Source organism: Tasmannia lanceolata, unplaced genomic scaffold (genome assembly GCF_043159265.1).
Source record: "Tasmannia lanceolata isolate RefF3 unplaced genomic scaffold, GAP_Taslan_0.1 ptg000002l, whole genome shotgun sequence".
In the NCBI taxonomy this organism is placed as follows: Eukaryota; Viridiplantae; Streptophyta; class Magnoliopsida; order Canellales; family Winteraceae; genus Tasmannia; species Tasmannia lanceolata.
The window spans coordinates 35,510,631-35,525,650 of record NW_027518679.1 but is presented as its reverse complement, the minus strand read 5'-3'; the positions used below and the strand labels follow the sequence as shown (position 1 = coordinate 35,525,650).

The 15,020-nt window shown below is 38.6% G+C and overlaps 1 pseudogene; it reads right to left on the bottom strand.

Moving 5' to 3' along the window:
* Window positions 1-6,559: 6,559 nt before the first annotated feature.
* Window positions 6,560-15,020, bottom strand: part of LOC143891115 (ATP-dependent zinc metalloprotease FTSH 8, mitochondrial-like) — a 36,214-nt pseudogene continuing 27,753 nt past the window's right edge.

Sequence of the window (15,020 nt, the reverse complement as noted above, 5' to 3'; positions counted from 1 at the left end):
TTTTTATTTCACTAAAGTCAAGTACTTAAATCTATTTTTGGGATTCCTGAGAGAAAACCATCCAGAGATTTATATGTGGTTAGGAATTGATTATTTTTAATTTCCTACGGGATATACCAGTTAGAGAGAGAGAGAGGGTCACTTAGTAAAACTATCATTTTCAAGGTAGTTATTTTGGACATTGTACTTGTGGCATGCATATTTATAGGTTATGCATATTCAAAGCTTTATGGCTGTGTTTGCATTTGGCCGGAATTAGAATTTTGAATCGGCATCTTATTTCGATTCCAATTTCACTGTAAAAGAAAATGAAAAAAATTAAATAAAAAATGTAATTCAAAAAAATTCATTCCGACCAAGGTAGAATCGGAATACCACCTCTCGGGGCGGGAAACAGATTGTGCCCTGATGCCATTTCCGCCCTATGTTTACATTCCTATTTTTTCCAACAAAATTTCAAAATCGAGTGTAAGCAGAATAGTATGCTGATTCCAGTGTGACATTGGTGTCATACTCAAAATAAAGTGCGAGGTTTCAACAATTTACTTTACCAACAAAGAATTTGCATTATATATTGGAAATATTTCATATTTTGATGGCGGTGATGCGATAACAATTTCAATAAATGAGAAATTACTATGACATTATTGCTATAGTATTACACTATTGTGAGCATCGAAAATATCCAAGATAGCCTAACATTTGGATGGTTGGGAATGACCCAAGCCAGTTAAAAATTTGAATTATTTATAGAAATGATAATGCTGTTTCTTATTTCATATACTATAGTTTCCAAGTACAAAAATGATTAGGTGGAGGTTGGCAATTACTAGGTTTCTTCTTTATACTTTTTTTCTAGCTTTTGGATTAATTAAGGGGCCCCATAGTATTAATAGGCGGCTGGTGTTCGCTAGCTGATGCTTTCAATTAGTAATGCTTGTAGTTATTTTCACATTGGGAAATAGGGAAATGAAGGGATCTAAACATAAGGGGGTGTGTCATGTCTGTTGGCGTGAAAATGGTGTGGTCCACATGGACCCACCCGTATCTTTTGGATGTCCCATACCCTAATGAGAGTTTTTACGAACACCGGTTTTAGAAGTTGTATCCACTATCTTAAGATAGGACTTTTAGCCTTTATCTTAAGATACTCGATCTGTGTGTATATACTAGTATTCTCGGCCCATGCTATGCATGTGTAAAATGATAGGCCACACGATCAAAACATGAGGTATAAGATGGTGGCCCCCACCCTAATGCATAGGTTAGTGAAAACACAAAAATATAGATGATATTCTATGTATATGCGTGAATATGATTAATTTCTAAAATGAAATATAAAATAATAAATAAAAGGAATTAGCACTCCCCCGATTCGCTTGATTCGACGTTTTGCCTTGAAGTAGGTGAAGGTGGTCCATGTAGGCCCTGTGTGAAGATCGTATAGATGCGGGTGGTGCGACGTCGTTGTCCTGGTATGAGTGATCATAGGAAATTGATAAATAATGGAAAAATAATGAAATGATATGGCTTGTTTGTATAAGCAGACAATAGAGAGGAGAGGACCTTCTCTCTTCTTGTTGTTTTTTTTTTTTTTTTGGTACTTGTTGCTTGGGAGAAAATGAGAAAAAAATAGAGATGTAGTGGTGAGAGAAAATGGGGATTTTGGAGGAGCCCTTTTTTTTTCTTGTGTTGTAGAAGAGAGGAGAGTGGACTTTGTCTGGTAGCAAGATGTATGTATGATGAAGAGAGTCTTTCTCTTCTTGTGCAAGATGGGAGATGTCTTTTTGTTTAGGAAGGCGTATATGCTATCTTAGTTCAATCTTAATGCGGAAATCGAATCGTTCCTCCGGATATATGATGATCAGATGTAGTTACCAAGCATCATGGGCGATCTGATTGTTGAACACGCTCACGATGATTACCATTTATTAACTATTGGAGGGATCTTCCAAGATACCTAAGTCTGGATGCTGTATATAATAGGAGATTAGGGTTAGGTCTCCGCATACACTACAACTCTTACTAATGATAGATATTAATTGGGATTTAGCTTTAACTCAACGTTTAAAAAATCATTAAACCTGATTGGTTTAGGTTGATAATGTGTGCCACCCAATATAAAATGTTTCCAACATTCTCCCACCTGACCATATTGACATTTCTAGGCTTTGAAAAATGACACTTAGGTTTTAGGTACTTTAAAATAATATTCCTACCTATGGCCGTACATTTTGAAAATAATCACATGGTCGAAGCCTTTAAGAGTATTTCTTAGCTCATGTAAAGAGGTTCAAGTGCACGAATCATGGCGAAAATTGCCCTAAGGTGAGCATTACCTTCCACATGTCAAAAGGAGAAGGGTGGAAATATCAAAAGGAAATTAGTAAAAATGACTATAATTACTAAGGGTAGAAGTGCTTAAACCTGGGCCTTTAAGTGTCTTTTATAGTTAACAAAAAGACATGAAGAACCCCATCCCCCGTCCCAAAAGAGTCTCTTAAGAAACCCTTTCAATGGGCGGTTGGACCATGTCATCGACCATTGGGTCATGACCATTTTATAAGGTTCATTGGGACTCATGGTTAAAACTGTTAGTTCACCTGCGATTAAAATTTTGATTTTTTTTTTCTATAAATCAAATTTCTTCTTTAAGCTGCCTGCAACTCTTTCTTTTCTCTAATTCTCATTCTCTTTCATAACACCCACTTTGATTTTCCTCCAACATTCCATTTTTTTCAACAATATCTCTTTTTGGGATTGTTTTTAAAATTCTATTTACCTAAGCTTTTTGGTCAATGGTAAGTTTGTTACCTAATTGTAGCGGGTTAACAGTGTCATGCCAAGAAACTTATTTAGATAAGGTTTTTATAACTAATTTAAAGATTTAGATCAGAAGGCTGATGAAACCAGCTCTAATGTGATCCCAGAGATAGAACTATGTTCGATCCAATCTTTTAAGCTTGTAAAAGTCTGAAGCTAGAGAATAATTATTTTTTTTACTGTTTGCTATTCAAGTTTGCTATTTAATTTTTTAATCATGCAATACAAAGTATAATACTATTCACAAAATATATAATAGTACTATTTATGCATAAAACTTCACAAACTACTATTCATGTAAAAAACTTACAGTAACAAGATGAGTAAAAAAAATTAAAAAGTTGACGATCAAGACGTTGGCCATGAATCACTAACACTCGAACAATCCCGAGATACTAAGTACTCACACTCACACTCACACTCACACTCACACTCATACACACAGGGGCGGAGCCACATATAGCGTGGGGGTGGCCACGGCCTCCCCAAAGACTTGCAAAATCCGTTTTATGAGTACAACCAAAAAAAGTGTTTTACCCCCCCTACAACACACACACACTCAAACTCAAAATGACTTACAAAAGTTTTACAAAGCTAGTAATACATTGGATGGTCATTACTACTATGATACCTTCAATGCGAGGGATGTGTTCCCTATCTAAAAAGAGCTTGAAGTCTCTCGAGCTTCGAATTAATGAGATGTTAAAGTTCTTGAATTTTACTTAAGAGTATTAAAGAAGTACTGAACTCAATCTCTCCATGCATGTTTTCACAGGAATAACAAAAGGAGTAACAACTTTATTTCAAACAAATTTTAGGAATAATTATGTCTTTCCAAAGCCTCTTAAATGAGATGAAATCATCTTTCAAAAAACATGAACAGTATCTAAGATTATTCTTCCAAAATATTTAGAAACCCACAAAAAAGTTGGGTCCTATAATCCAAATGCACCCTTAGGGAGAAACTATCTCTCTCTAAATTTAGGGCGAAAATCTCTCCGTATTTATGGATTATTGATTCTAATGCTTACCTAAACAGTAGAATTGGAATTGATATTCCCTTTACCAAGGGAATTGGAATTTAATTTCAATACTGATTCCTGATTCATGTAATCCAAACGCACCCTTAGGGAAATTCCAGTAGAAATCACCCATGAAAATTAAAAATGGGAGATGTTCTGTGAGAAGAATACAACTGGTAAAATTCAACACAACAAAATGCAAAGACCAGACTACTGGCATTTTATTTCTGATATCAATTGATCTATTTATATGCACTGATACTACATATATTACTAAAACTAATAGATTCACTCAAAAGTAAACAAGAAAACTTAGGACTTTGAAGTTTTAGTCGATTTTAAACATTATTTGTTGTGTTTTGACAACAACCTTTTTAATTTAGAAGACCAAAAATCATGTTGTTTTTTCTAAGTGAGCAGATGATCTACTGTTCTTCGGATCCATTTGATCTGGATAACTGGTTGCCTTAATTGGTCTCCAGCCATTGTTTAAAAACAACCCTGTCTATTGAACACCCTCTTTTAAACTACTTAACATGGTTTCCTACTTTGACACATTCAAATTGATAGAGAGGTGAGGGAGTGGATGGCCAAGGCCTATGAACACACTGTAGCATTGATAGAAGAATATAAAGAGAAAGTGGCTCAGATTGCAGAACTGTTTCTTGAGAAGGAGGTTCTACACCAAGCTAACTTGCTTCTGGTCCTTGGGGAGCGCTCATTCAAGTCATGCAAGCCAACGATTTACGATAAGTTCAGGAAAGGGTTCCAAATTGCAGATGAGATACAATCTCTGGAGTGTGGGATCAAGGAGATGACACATCATCAGCTTCGCTCGATGAGGAGGTGGTGGTGCCTACGTAGTGGAGGTATCTGATCTTCAATTTGCTGACAATACACTAGCGTTTAGTGTGCCTGAAGTAGAGAAGGTGATAAGGCCGAAGGCCATCATAAGGTTCTATGAGCTAATCACAGGGAAAATATCAAATTTCCACAAATCTAGAATTCTTGGTGTCTATTTAAAATGAGAGGAGTTGGAGGGGCTAGCTAGTCTTCTGGGTTGTAGCATAGACTTTTTCCCTTCATTGTATATGCAATTTAATGTTGGGGCGAGGCAGACTAAGGAAGAAGCAATGGGACCCAATAGTAGGAAGGGTAGAGAAAAGGTTGGACACATGGGACCCAATTGGAGGGAGGCAGACTAAAAGTTGATTGAGCCTTCCGACATGGCAAAGGTGATAGTTGAGGGGGACTCCTTCAACGTAGTACAGTGGTTGAAGGGTAGTTGATCTAATCCATGTAGGTTCTCTAGCTGGATCAATGAGATTTTGAATCATGTAGAAGGCTCAGAATTTCGTTTCTATAATGTGAAAGATCGGCAAACCAGGAGGCGGTTAGATTGTGTAGGGAAGGAGTTGCAAGAATGGAGTTAGAGCTTTTTTATCATCCTCCCCTCCAAGAGTTTTGCTATTTTCATTCCTCTTTCCGTGTGTTTCTTTTGAGTTTTCTCTGTTTTTTTTTTCTTACAGTGCTGACCATCTCCGTCGGTCTTGTACATTCGTCGTTTCCTATTAATGATTCATTAACATTAAAAAAAACAGTAGGGCCATGTTTGGAACCCATGAAAAACTATGGTAAATGATATATTCACACCTTTTCTTCCTTGACCAGCCACTTGTAGTGTAAAAATGCGGTCATAAATAGACTAGAGGGGGCTGGCCCAGGGAAGAAAAGGGGCTGAGTATATCACTTACAAAATTATGTCATGAAATATTCGTGGCCCCAAACATGTGAGGGGTATAGAATTGAGTGGCTGGGAGTAGAGATCGCATAAAGATCCCTAAAAACTACTGAAAAGAAAATAAGTACTTAGAATTCTTTTTGGCTACTGATATTTGCACCCATGTTTTGATACTGACACAAACACACCTTATCTTTTCCTCGTTGATGGCCTGTTGAGAGCTCTTTGGGAATTGTAATAACTGGTCAGCTTGTTAAATAATAAAAGACAAAGTGAGTTTGTGTCATTATTACAACTTGGTAGTGCAAATATCAGTAGCCTCCGTTTTTCAGTTTCCTGGTTTTATGAGATTTTCATGCCTCGCTCACTCACATCCTCTCAGTCTCAGGTCCGTCTCCCCTTCAACTATGTCTCACAACTGGGATTTTGATTTTGCATGGAATATTTTTTTCATGGTAGCCAAACATGGCCTACACCTGGTTATGATGATGCAGGCCCAGTTTACAAAGTAGGAGTTCAAGCAGTCAAACTTATATGGCAATTTTTTTATATTTAAAAAAAAAGTATAAAAAAAGTCAACCCCCATATATCTTAAATCGACCCCATATAGGGCAGTGCTGAGAGAGAGAGAGAGAGATGGGGGTCGATTTATCACTTTCCTTAAAGAAAATAAGAGATGGGGGTCGATTTATCACTTTCCTTAAAGAAAATGCCATAAAAGTTTTACTGCTTGAGCTCCTACTTTTGTAAACTGGACTTGCATGAACATAACCAGGTGTAGCCACATTTGGCTACCATGAAAAAAAAAATTCCTACTTATATTCTTAAACCTGCATTCTGGGATGTTTCAAACAAATAAATACTATAAGGCAATGAAGAAGTTTGAGTTTATACAATTATTTTACCAATATGACTGAAAAAACTCATTTCTTTAAAGGGATTTGTTAGGGAATTTTGCGAAAAACCTCTTCCCCTATGCCGGCACCACCTCCCCCCTATGGGATGATGATGGTGTGTCAACCCCTACAATCCCACCTGCTGGGGATTGTTTCTCATCTGGAATTTGGAATCCTTGCCTGAATTTATCATAATTTGTTGGTTCACTAGACTTGAACGGGCGCTCCCCAAGGACCCGAACCAAGTCGTCTTGGTGTAGAACTTCCTTCTCAAGCAGAAGCTCTGCAATTTGTGCCACTTTTTCTTTGTGTTCTTCAATCAATGCTAAAGTACGTTCGTAGGCCTTAGCGACCCACTCCCTCACTTCTTTATCAATTATCGCCCCCGTTTTGCTGCTATAGGGCTTGGACATTACGTACGTATTATCCCTCTGCGGAAAAGACAGAAGCCCAACTTTGTCACTGAAACCGTAAACAGCGACTTGGGCGTAGGTCATCTTCGTAACTTTCTCCAAGTCATTATGGGCCCCGGTTGAGACCTTCCCTATCAAAACCTGCACCCAATAGCAAACCAAGTCATTTCCTTTGTTAGAATGGTTCAATACACTGAATTCAGATTGCAATTGATGACATTACAAATGGTTTGTGCAAGTACAACAGCTAAAGAACTGCTTACATGGATTTGATGTGGAAATGGAGGGAACCCAGCAATGTGGAACTGGAACTTCATCTTGGTGAAGATAAAGGCCTACATTACTAGTTAGTGGGTGATGTAAAAGCATTTAGCAGAAACTTTCTTGAATTTGTTTAGATACTGGTATAGTGTCAAAGTTGAAAAACGATTTTGAATTTGTCAAAGTAAAAAAATACTCCTGAATTTGACGAAGGGAAACATTTTAAAGTATTTTAAAAAGGGTGGGCAATAGTCAAGGTTGTTCTTGAACAACACACCAATTAAGGCAACCAGTTGCCCACATCAAAGTGAGCAGGAAATGGGTCCGAAGAACATTAAGAACATCTGTTCACACAGAAAAAACAGCATGATTTTTGGTTTTAGAAATGAAAAGGCGTATTGTCACAACACAGCAAATAATGTTTAAATTTACCCGAACTTCAACTTCCTTAGTTCTCCTGTTTACTTTTCAGTGTAATCGTTTCAGTAGTTTGTGTAGTGGGGAAGTATCACAAATAAATAGTCTGGTCTCTGCAGTTTGCTGTGCTGGATTTTAGGTGGAGTATCCATCTAACAGTGTATCTCCCATTTAAATGTTCATGGGAGGTTTCTACTGGAATTTACCTAACTTCAGTATAAATATATCCCTTTAATGTTCTAGAAAGATGTAGAGGGTGAAGTGGAAACATCATTGTTACCTGCTCAGCTGCTCGGCCACCTAATGTCATGCATGTCATGTCAAAGAGCTGCTCTTTGGTCATTAGGAGGTTCTCGTTGGGAACATTTTGTGTAAAGCCTAGTGCCGCTGTTTCACGAGGAACAATCGTGACTTTAAGTAGGGGCTCTACATGCTCGAGAAACCACCCGGCAACGTACAGCATGACCAGATTCATGATATGCGACCGTTCTCGTTCCCGCTTGCTGATAACCTGCTCACCAAACAAGGAAATACAATTCATAGCTAGTTTTTAAGTGGGAAGAAAGAAAATATTGATTTTCCTATACAAGTTAAAATAACATCGATAGAAATGTACCTAACAAAATCACTTGTGGACATGATGTAGAAATGATGAGAGCAAAAGGGGACATGAAATACTATTTTCTTATACTTGATTTTGTGAATGTGCAAACAGCCAAATGACAAGCAAACATGAAGGCGACCATAAATAGATTTCTTTTTTTTTTAGCAGTTATAATGTTGATAGAAAGAAATCAGTGATTTTCTACACAAATTACAAGAATAATAATAGAAACAGAAGTAAGAATTAATTGACTTGCAAATATGACACTCGGCGAGTGCACCACGAGACTTATGCTCAGATAACATTTTCTTATACTTGATATTGTAGATGTGCCAACAGAAAAATGAGAAGCAAACATTCATACAGGAATACGAAGGGTAAAATAACAAGACTCCTTTTGTTTTTAGGAGGAAATATGACTAATAAATCACTTGTGGATTTCTGTAAAAATCCCTTTCAAAAAAAATAAAAAAAATCACTTGTGGATATGATGCTAGAAATGGCGAGCGAAACAGGGGACATGAAATACTCTCTGTTGCATGGATTCTTGAGCTCAACGTGCTGAATCATGTGTTGAAATGTTTCAACAAGGATTCGTCTGAAACGTTTGCCCCTTGCTAAAAATACTAACCCTGCGCTTAACCCTCTCCACACATTCCAACCCCCTCTCTTCTTGCTCGACATCCCTTTTCCCTTCCTCAACCCTCAACCCTCAACCCCTTTCAGTTGCAACCATGAAAGCCCCGTCTCGGCGACAGAGTAGACCACAGCAACCCCAGCAGGAACTGCCAGCGAGAAGATAGGAGTAGTTTAATGCGTGCCGCATTTTTCTCCGAGCAGCAAACTATCAGTGAGGAGAAGCACAACCAAGGTCTCTCTCTCTCTCTCTCTCTCTCTCTCTCTCTCTCTCTCTCTCTCTCACTAACACACACACACGCACACACACAAACACACAAATCTCTCTCTCTCTCTCTCTCTCTCTGTTTTTATTCCTTCACTCAATACACCCTTGTTTAAGATTTTTTTTCTTTTTTTATTCGTAGACTGCTTCGGGTTTTCTATTCGGTTCTCTGGGATTTTTTTAGAGTGAGAATGAGTCAAAGCGGCAAAACATACATGGTTTGTGCAAGGGATTTGTTCGGTTTTTTGTATTATGCTTCTATTGAAATAAGTTGTTTTCTCTCTCTCTCTCTCTCACACACACACACACACATACACACACACTTGTTTTGAGTGAAAATGAGTGAACGCTCCAAAAAAATACATGGTTTCTGATAACTCGTATGACCAGTGATAAATTTTGAGGTGCAGTTGGTAGACAGCCCTGGCTATATGCCTGAGTTCAGAGTGAACAATATGATAAGATCTCATAACAAAGTGAAATGCATAAGTGTGGTCGATACTTTTCTTTTTGGGGACGGATGTTCTTAGGAAGAGGGTGATTCAGCTCAAGAGGCTTAAAAGAACAGTGCAATGACAATAAGAGATTATTATGGTCGTCGCCGAGGCTTCTCCCTGGGGGATTTTGGCTTAGGTGATCCCTTTGATGTGTGTATCTGTAGTTGTGGCTTTAGGCTTGAAAACTTAAAAGAAACTTATTTAGATAGTGTTGAATCTTGATATTCAGCTCAAGAGGCATTCCAATCGTTAGGATTGTACAGGGTTTGTTGTAGAAGATCCCTGATCCTATTAGGACAAGGAAGAAGTGATATCGGATTCCACTGGTCCTCCCCAAGGTCATACCCCAGAACTCCTGGGAGATTAGAGGAGGGAGATGCTTTCTTTAGAAGACCTGATTCCAGATTGAGGAGAAAACTTGGAAGAAGAATGGAAGGGTTCAGGAGGCACATCTCCCACACCAAGGTTGAAAGTGACTGGAAATGCTTGGATGTGGATACAATAATTTTGGGATGCGTAGCCATTCCAGGAAATGTTCGCTGGCAAAAGAGGCAAAAGATTTTGGAAGGGGCGGGCTCCCCAGAGTTGAAAAGGCCGATTTCACTTTGGAATCTGAGTCTAAAAGATTTTCGGAGATTGAAGTACCGTCGGAACAGGTGGTGGATCGCAGGTTGGCCCTCAGAAGCTGCTTACTTGAATGTATGAAAAATAGTTCATGGCTCCCGGAAGAGGTCTGGGCATGGGCTAAAAGATTATGGGTTCTACCTCAGTTAAAGAAACCCATTATTCTGAGCCCTACCATGATACTTTTCAGTTTTGATTCGAAACCGCAAGCTTCTTCAATCCTGCGTAGAGGAGGTGATGCTCTGGGCAGGTATCTCCTCTCGCTCTAGCCTTGGTTCCCCATGTTTAACAATGGTGCAAGGTCTATCTGGATTAGATTTTATGATATCACACTTCATGCATGGACATCCTCTACAGTGGTGGCCCTGGGGGAGTGGTGCCTTTTATAAACCTTAAGGTGGAGCCCCAAGTCCTATTTAGTGGGAGTTAAAGCAATGGCTAAAGAAGCACTCATTAATAAGAACTGGCAGAATCCTACAGAGTTAAAAGCTAAGGAAATACCAACCTCTCCTGAGGATTACGGCTATCGGATCTCAGGTGATTCAAACTCAAATCAACTAAGCATTTTTCCCAAACTAGTTGGGGTCAGCATCTCAGGTGATTTAATGCCGGGGGACAATCTTTTCCCGAAAAGTGATGGAAAAAAATCCCGCTAAGAGTAATACAAAGGATAGAGAGTTGTTGCTTGAACCCTCTTTGGAATTTGAATCGCTCACAAAAAAGAAAGTCAGATGGGTAGGAGTAAGGAAGTCGGCATCTCCAGGTAGGAAAGGACAGCATGGATAGGAAAATGTTCAGAGTACATTTAATACAAGGACACTTGGCTTTCGAGGGAAGGTCAATCGGAATTGTGTGGCTGACGGAATAGACTTGCAGTCGGCAAAAGCATCGGTATCAAAGCAGTTAAAAAATAGTGTTAATGATGGCTACAAAAGGGATGTAGGGAAATTAAAAATAGCGCTAACCGATAGACATCAATCTCTAAGGAAGTGTGTCAACCCTAAGGGAAAGCAGAAAAGCCTCCTTGTTGGAAAAGCTCCATGCGTAGGGGTTAGAAAATCAAGAAACATTTTATTAGCTACGAGATGCGGCCTCTCCATTTTTAAAAGGAATCTTCAGGGTCATTTTGCAAGGGAGGAGAAGAAGAAGAAAACTCTTGTTTCAGAAATCCAGAGAATGTTGGCAAATTATGACAAACCAAGTGACTCCTCTACATCTGAGGATGGAGAAGAAAGAGATAGGAAAAGGAAAGGAAAGGAAAAGTAGTCTCTCTAGAAGGAGTAGGCTGTCAGGCCAACAAGGACCTTGGTCTACGATGAAAAAAGGCCTCTAAAGAATCATCGACTCCCAGAGAAAGATCCATGGCTATCTGGAAGGACTTGAAACAATTCAAAAAGACGCAAGGGAGAACGCGAAGGAATTCTTTAGGTTGACTGGAAAGCGAGATGTTAAAGAAATATGTGTTCCAGCCTACAAGCTCCCTCATTTCAAGGAGGGTTTGGAAAAGGAGCGTAGAGAGACGCGTCTGAGATGGGAAGCGCAGATGGCGATCGAGAACTTAGAAATGGTACTACCTGTTCCAACTCCAGATGAGGAGTCAAAGGTTTCAAGGGATTCTTTGAAGGTGGAGATTAGTCAGTTGGTTCTTACGCGTCTTGCTCAGAAGGAAGATTCTAAAGGGAAGGAGGTTGAGGTGAACTCAGAGGAGGCCAGAACTTCAAAAAAGGAGGAGGTTGAGTCAAATGAGTTTGATGAGTTGTTGTCAATTGGTAATGTGTTTGGGATTGGGAATGACGAAAAATTAGTTGCGACGAAGAAGATGTTTCTTGGTATGGAAGAAACGGACCGGCGAGAGAAAAAGGAAAAAGAAAATGTGGATGGAGAAGAGGGGTGAGAGTTGAATACTCTCAAGAAGTAGTAGTCCAGTCCTCCTTCTGTATATAGTCTGTATTTAGGGTTTTTGCTTTAGGGTCACTTCTTTTCTGTTCTTTTCTTTAGTCTTAGGTGGAAATTTTGGTGGTAACAAGATCTGCCACTAACACGAGGATGTTATGAGTCTGTTGCATTAAGACTCTTGCTGCTGTTAGCGGTTAAAAGTGTGGATTAGAGTTTAGATGGGAGACAAACTTGGTTGCATTATCATTTTTTCTAAGCATGATAGGTTGTTAGGAGGGCTGTAATCTCTGGGTGTTCGGGTGAGGTTTGTTGGTGATGGTCAAAGGGTTATGCGACGGAGGTTGTTTCGTTGGTAGGTTGTCTATTTAATGGATTTATTAAAATTCTCCAGGAGAGATTATGGGAGCAAATTAGACGGTGAAGATCCTCGCTAAGCTTGAGAGACTTTTTGTCTTTCGCTTATTGAGGCATTTTATTATGGTAGTCTCTTAGGTGAAATGACTGTTTGAGTTGATTTATTAGAAATTCTCCAGAGGAAGTATGAGTGAATGAAACGAGGTAGATTTTCACCAAGCTTCAAAGACTTTGGCCTTCGCTTATTGAGGCAACGATTTGATTATGGAAGCAGTGGAGCATATGAAACGAAGTAGATTCCCATCAGCTTGAGAGACCTTGGCCTTTCGCTTTTGCTGGCATCTTTTTGTTGAGATCATTACTTGGCCTCGGGGAGTCTCGTGTTATGATGGAATCACTGATGGTTTGTTGGGAAGCTTGTTGGTTTGTTTATTTAGAAAGTTTTTGCATTGTAAATGGAAGGAAGAAATAGTTATCTTTATTATGATGGAATTGTAAGTAAATGGTGTAATTTTGTTCTACCTCATGGTTTAGGAGTATGCTCTTGACCAGATATACTATGTAAATGCAAGCTGGGACCTCTGGTCCCAATGTAATTCTCATAGTATAAATATACTTTTGTCAACTTTCAAAAAAAAAGTTGGTAGACAGCCCTGTCTCCAACTTTTGGACATCATAAAATCTCTTATACTCTCCTATTTGGTATCTCAAGCACGTTTTTGCTATTTTTTCCACCATCTATAATGAATTTAGTATTGGAATTTTTCACGCTCAAGAATTAACTGCAAGCTTTGGTGGCCTTACCTACTCTTATCAATAAAATAGTTTTTCAAGTTTTGTGGCTTTTAAAGAACATGTTCTAACCAAGCATGAAAATGCTAGACGACAATAGAGCTATCTGTAGCAAATGTGTTACTTTTGGGCCACCTACGACGCTAGGATAGAGATCATAGGGCAAAGTATGGACATACTGGATGTAATCCTAAATGAGCTCAGGCCTATGGGAGTGATATGCTTAGATTCCTTAGTGGCTAGTGACAGACAAATGCAGCCTATTTGCAAATTGGGATGGAGGTTTTAAATTTCGATTTCGGTTTCGGTCGTCACAGAAATGTATGGAAATATATGGAAATGACAGAATAATTTAATCTTAAAAAAAACATATGAAAATGATGAGATTTTAAGATGAAACTTCGGGAAATGCTAGAATAAGCACAAATGACATACTTAGAAACCGTCATGAGGTATTATCAGTCCTATGATAAACTAGCATCCCATGCATAAGATACGGTTACTTTGTTGTGCATTTCAATGATGTTGCTTACCAAATATCATTCTCTACATTAATGAAATGCAAAAAATAATATCTTCTTTTTTTGTCGTTCCAGCGATTTCTAGAGATTTCGGTCGAATTTTGGGGATTTCAATCCAATTTTAAAAATTTCGGTTGAATATCAGGGAAAATAATGACGTGAAAGGAAATCATGTAGATTTCGTTTCGGTGGGGATGGAAATGGAAACTTCTCGGGGAAGTTTCGGGAAATTTAAAGCCATGATCAGGATGGTGTCATGCTTCCGATCACTCCGTGCATGATATAAGCAAGAGATGTTAAAGAACTTTGGGATAGGACGTGACAAGCTTGAGTTGTCCCGAGAACATGATTATTAAAGCCACTTCCATGTAAAAGTATTTTATTTCAAAAATATTTATCCTAAGTTGCCCTAGCATAAAATATTTCATATGCAAACTTTAGTATTGGAATCAAGATAAGGGATATAAATGTTAAAAGGCAAGGGTAACAAGGTAATTGACTAGGGGATATGGTTGGACGCCTAATGGTGTCTATTTTGGTAAATTGGGTATATGTAAACTATAAGTTGCAATTCTTGTCATCATTAAAAAAAAGTTGTAATTCTTGTTCAATGTATGTACTTATTGTCTGGATAAACATGTGAACCAGATGTTGCAATTCTTGTGCAATGTATGCAATTATTGCATGCATGCACGTGTGCTAAAGTTCATCCTCTCTACCAATTAAATCATTATTAACCCATGTCAACCCGGCCCATCCTTAACTAACATTTATGATTTCCTGCCTGCCAAGACACCTCTAGAGCTCTATAAATACCACATCCCAAGCCCCATCTGGTGTGCTCTCTCATTTGCTCCAGTGGGTTCTTTCTATGGTGTGTTCTTGAGTGATTCTAATGGAGGTTTTCAAAAGTAAGGTTTCTATTTTCGCAAACAAAACAGGTCCCCTGTGCCATAGAGCTTCAGTAGCCAGACTTCATGTTCAAGCTTTGGAGAGACTCACGTGCTGTGAATTTGAGGGTTGCAGAAGAGATCCTCTCCTGCGTGTCTCACCGGTGATGCCTACACAAGCTCTTCCAAAGCCAGGGGTGCAAGTGAATCACTTATGGATGATTCATAGAGGGTGCTTTTATGCATCTTTGGTTTGGTGAACAGCTTTATTTGATTCAAGATATACCCATGTTATTATTAATCTTATTTTACTTTTGTTTCACTTTATTTCATATATTTAAATGCGTTGATGGATCCCTCTAGAGATT